This window comes from Pinus tabuliformis, chromosome X (assembly GCF_031772625.1).
Source record: "Pinus tabuliformis cultivar Carrire ecotype Pingquan chromosome X, CPIR1, whole genome shotgun sequence".
Classification (NCBI taxonomy): domain Eukaryota; kingdom Viridiplantae; phylum Streptophyta; class Pinopsida; order Pinales; family Pinaceae; genus Pinus; species Pinus tabuliformis.
This window is the reverse complement of record NC_142308.1, coordinates 878,599,368-878,605,343: the sequence shown is the minus strand read 5'-3', so window position 1 is coordinate 878,605,343 and position 5,976 is coordinate 878,599,368.

The following is a 5,976-nucleotide window of genomic DNA, read 5'->3' as shown; positions in this document are numbered from 1 at the left end:
TTCATCAACTTTATGCCCCATCTATGCACCCGCATTAACCCCCATACATGTGCATTTACTTAGTAGTGAATGTAAAAAATTTGGAAATCTATGAATCTTCCTATTGGATCAAGAGGAGGATCGGGTCCTACCTACCATAGAGGACATAACATCATATACTCAAGAAATTTTGAAACAAGAAATAGTTGTATAGAGAAGTCTATAACTACAAGATACATAAAATATGACGTTTGGTAGATTAGGTTGAAAGGACAAATTCTAGGCGAAGAAAAATGGTACTCCAAATATAAGGTAGAGGAAACTTTTCCTCTCCTCATTTAGTAAATTTTTAAGGGACCAAAAGCCACCCAAAATGTGGAGGTATGTTTAGAATTAGGTCAACAAATAATTTTTCATCCATATTGCTACTTTATAGGTGGAATAATTGGAGGAACTGGCTTGCAAGGTCTATTTTAGTGGCAATTCCCAATCTTGAAAAATCAAGGTCTATAACCTTTTGAAGACATTTTGAAGCATCAAATGGAATTTGTTGGAATTAGAATTTTTTAATCACATCTCTCATTTCCATGATATTTCTCAACACTCAGATACCTTTGAAACAATGTGAAAATCACTTCAATCAAAATTCATATGGGCATGTTATGCCTCCCACAATTTGACCTAACTATTTGACCACCATGGGAGAATTGGATGCCACATCAAGCCTCGTTACTCACACATGTGGGGCTAGAAATGTGAGGACTTCCAAGAATATTATAAAAGTTCTAAAAACTTATCTCATTGATGGTTGAGGAAGTAAAACCCCTAACCCTATATAGATATTGGACTATGTAAAATATTGAGCAGCGAGCAGGAAAAAAAGGTTCCATTATTTTACATTAAACTTGTTCCATAGTTAAGAAAAACATCTATGAGTGGCATTTTTAGAGCATAATAGAAGAGGAGGAGGATTTTGTAGCATCATTTGATACCATAGTGTCAAAATGTAACTACATAGGAGTTCCCATTCCTTCATATGTGCATTTCTATAACTGAAGCAAAGAGAGAATATGATAGCCCTCTCCTTCTAGTCTGTTTTTCTCTTGTATTAGATTTCTAAGGATAAATATTGTGTTTATTTGTGTGGATGGTGTGTAGTTTGGGCCTCTTCCTTCCATTTCTTACTATAGTTATTCCATAAAACTCCAGAAAATATAGTAAATAAATAATCTAGGATCGAAATAAATACTTGCATAAATCTAAGATTTCATAATATTATGATATGTTGTGAAAATTTGTTCTAGTGGAATATCTATGGAAATGTAGAGATCAAACATGTGCAAACAATGTTGATATGAATAATGTGTTAGTGTATGTCAGTCTTGTCAGTCACCAGTGATCAAATGTACTCTTTCAAAGTTGTTGATAGGGTTATTAGGTCAAGTTGTTATATTTCAAATAAAATTTGATCATTGGTTAGTTCTAGGTCATTACTACTCCCTCCATTCTCAAGGTCAATAAATGCCATCATGGTCTTGTCATCACTCCTTGTCAATAAAGAGTGTCTTGGTCACATCATCAATGAGTTATATAGGGGTCATGTCATCACTTTATGTCACCATTATGGGAGTAGTAATTAGGGAAAAATGTTCAAGGAGATTTTAGCTTGTTTCAACATCCTCATTCATACTCCATATACCTCCCTCAACCTTCCCTCATAAATCCCCTTATTCCATCTAAAGCCCTTTTTTCCTTGAGAAAATCCTTAAATCCTAGCCCAAAACCCATTTTCCCTTGGAAAAAATTCATTCTCAAACCCTAGCCAAAATCCATTTGACATTAACATTATCCACATTCCATTTAACTCTAGATGCATTCCATTTAATACTATCGGAATCCCATTTAGACCATGTTGAAGTCCCTTTTAAAGGACTGAGACCCATAAAACATATCTCTATCATCACAATCACATGAATCAATATAATGGTTGCCCATCTCCCCGTCCCGATTACAATTGCGATATCGCATATCGCAAACTCTCCAGCCCGCCAATATCGCGGAACCATTTTGCTCGCCTATTATGATATCATCCCGCTCGTCGATTACGATATCGCAAAGTTCCTTCCCCCTCCACCGATATTGCATATCGCATGTTCCTCCCTGTCGATTGTGATATCATAAGTCCTATCACCCTCTTCCACTCGTTGATTGCGATAAGACCCAATCCATCGATTGCGATAAACTTCTCCCCTGCCAATTCCGATATCACAATCGGGGATCGCATAGCCATAATTTCCTCCTCCGCCAAGTCCCTTCTGATTCCCCAATGGTAATGTGTGATATTCCTTTTGGACATGATATTTTATATATTGTAGTTTTTGAATTTTCAGGTTCGTCCTATCTTTAAAACATGAAGAATCAGTGTAAAGGCCCCTCCCCTATTTTGATTGCAATAATACAATGGACTGGATCAACGACCCATATTTAAATCAACCTAGATCAACAATCATAGATCGACGGTTCATAATCTTCCTGGATGGTCAAAATCAGATCATTTTCTACACTCCTGGCCACAGTTTCTCGTTGTTTTTCATGTAATTTCCCAATTAAATGATCACGGCCTCCATTAATAGAGCACCAAATCATCCATTCCACCTCTGCTCAAAAGACAACAGGGATATTTTTTATGCATTTCCATTTCACCTCTGCTCAAACAGAATGCACAAAACAAGGACAACAACACAGTTCATCAGCGAGTGGGACTAACAGTAATGTCTATTCAAGGCCTTAGTTACCACCAAAATGCCCAGAATGTTGGCATTATGGCACAAGTTTGGTGCTATGGCACAGGTGTTGTCCTTGATGGCAACTCTCTTTGGTAACAGATCTCAGTTCAGGCTTTCAGAATGAAGGAAAAGACATATACGCAGGTTCATCTAGACGAAGACGCGTATACACGCGGGTTAGATGTTTCAAAGGCGCGTGTGCGTATACACACACTTTCATGCAAGGAAAAGCGCATACATGTTGGAGAACTTACCTTTGGTCCATGGTAGTTAGTCCTTGGTATTTGAACCTATGGTTTTGGACCATGGTACCTCATCAGACGTGTTGATCCCAAGTATTGGGTCCATGGTATTGGTTTATTATGGTTTTGGACCATGGTATTGCGGAAGGCCTAAAACTATAAAAGAGGAAGGAGATCATGTGGCAAGGAATTATCTGAATTGTGATTGAATATCTGATAAAGTGCTAGATCTGGAATACTGGTAATTGGGTTATGGTGCAGATCTGGATCTGAATGAAGGAGGAACCTTAGCGCAAAGAGATGGATAAGTTCTATTGATGGATCATAATCCTTAAGCTTGAATGATAGTATCTTTGTATGATTTTAATCTGTTATATGTGGCGCTTGCTTGATCTATAAAACTTATAATCTGGTTTAATTAGTGTTTGAATATCTGAAAGAGCGAATTATCCTTTATAGATCTGTACGCAAGTTCAGTGAAGCGAAGGCGCGTATACACGCTGGCTCAGTGAAGTAAAATAGTGTATACGCAGGTTGTTCCATACACAGAAGCGTATGCACACAGGTTTCAGGCTATTAAAGTAGCGTATATATTTTGAGTTGTGATCTTGCTGCTTCTGTTTATTGCTGCAGTGTTCTGGGTTCAGATTTGGTGTGTGGTTACTGTTACTGTGATCTGGGTACAGTCGTCAGAGAAGTGTTTATTTTGATTCAGTTTTGATTGGTGAAAAGGTGATTGGTTGATGTAGAAATTCTTGATGTTTGATTGATGCTATTTGTGGATCCAGTCTGAAAATTCATGAAACATGGTCCCTGAAAGAAAGAGAAGGTTGTAGCCTTCTGTAGGCCAGCACCTATGTACTAGTATCTTGGCTTGTGTAAGAGCTAAGGGGGTTGTAGCTCCCTTCCAAGAGAAGCTGAAAACGAGAGAGGGTTGTAGCTCTCTGCAGGTTGCAACCTACGTACTGGTAAAGGACTGCACCAGTACAATTGTAAAAAGAAGTTTCTAATTAAAAGAAGATAGAGACGAATTGCAGCAAGTGGTTTCCACCCACATTGGGTTTCCACCTTATATCTTGTGTTCTTGTGTGTGATTGTCTTTTTGCTCTGTTTTACTGCTTCGGGTTACTGGTTATTTGATTCTAGAAACAATCAACATTAGAAAGATAAAGTAAATTAAAAGTTTGCATTGTATACGCGGGTTTCCTTCTGCATAGTTGCGTATATACGCGGGTTTAAGTAACTGCAGTATCGTATATCATTTGATTTTGAAAAAGGAATATTTGACTTGATAATACTGATTCACCCCCCCTCTCAGTATTATTTCCAAAAATTGGTATCGGAGCAGGTTCTTCAGAAGAAGCTTGATCGCTTGAAGAAATATCTTTCATCATGAGCAACTATGAGAGGGAAGCATCAATCAGGCCACCGATTTTTGATGGGACAAACTTCGTATATTGGAAGGTAAGAGTAACTGCCTATCTTCAATCTCTTGGTACATAAGTCTGGGATACCATAGATACAGGGTATACTTTTCCATCAGCAACTCCTATAGATCCAGCTGAGAAGAAGAAATATGAAACAAATGCAAAGGTGGTCAATACTCTATTAGGTTGCCTATCTCAATCAGAATTTGTCAAGGTAATGCAGTTTAAATCCGCAAAAGAGATATGGGACAAGATTGTTCTGAGCTATGAAGGAGATGATCAGGTAAAACGAGCAAAACTTCAAACCCTCAGGATTCAGTATGAAAATCTCAGAATGTACAATGATGAAAGTGTGGCTAACTATTTTCTTCATGTAGATGAGATTGTTAATTGTATGAAAAATTTGGGTGAAGAAATAAAAGAGGTTGTTGTGGTTGAAAAAGTTCTAAGATCTTTGTCCCCTAGGTTTGAATCTAAAGTTTTTGCAATAGAAGAAAAAGAGAATCTGCAAAACCTTAAAATGTCACAGCTGCATGGAATTCTAACTGCTTATGAAATGAGGAAAGGAGGTCCATCAGACAGGAGAGAAGCTGCCTTCAAGGCTTCAGGCAAAGGAGAGTACTATGAGTCAGCACACATGTCAGAAGAAGAAGAAGAATCAAATTTTGTCAGAAATCTTCAATGGGGTACTGGACGGTTCCAAGGTAAGTTACCTTTCAAATGCTTTGCTTGTGGAAGAGTCGGTCACTATGCTGCCAAATGTCCTCAAAAGGATAAGATTGACAAAGGTAAGGAACCTGTTAGATGGAACAAGAAACAGAATGCAACTAATAAAAGTTACTACACTCATGAAGACAGTGATGGCCTATCAAATAGTGATGAAGATGAACGAGGTAATGATTATAAACTTTTAATGGCCTTTGAAGATGATGATTACATGGACGCTATAGATGTAGATGGTTTTTATGAAGAGATTTCTCGACTCAAAATATGTTTAGAAGAAAAAGATATGATCATTGATACTCTGCAATTCCAACTTGATGAAAAAGAAAAATTTCTTGAGAAGTTAGAATGTGAAATTGTTGGCCTTAGAAAAGAAATTGAGAAAACAAAGGCTCTTAATCTTAAATTTGTTAAAGGATCTAAAACTTTGGATGAGATTACCAATGTACAGCGTTCTCCACTAATCAAGACAGGTCTGGGTTATAATGGAGAAACATCTCAAGCATCCACCTCAAAGAGTTATCTTGATGCAGCAAGGAGGAATGAGCAAAAGCCCAATGGAGATCACCAAGTAAAGCAAGGACGAATTACATCAAGAACAAACAAAGACTACCAGGTAAACCAGGGGCAATCCATCTTAAGGGTGAACAAAAGCTACAACCAGCCACAAGTAAAAACTTCAAAAATTTGCTTCAAGAAATTACAATCATTTGGCTGGTAGATTTGATAATCGCAGAAGTTTCTTCAATGGCCAATGTTTCTCTTGCCATAACTTTGGTCACAAAGTAGCTCAATGTGCTGCCTATAGACAATCATGAC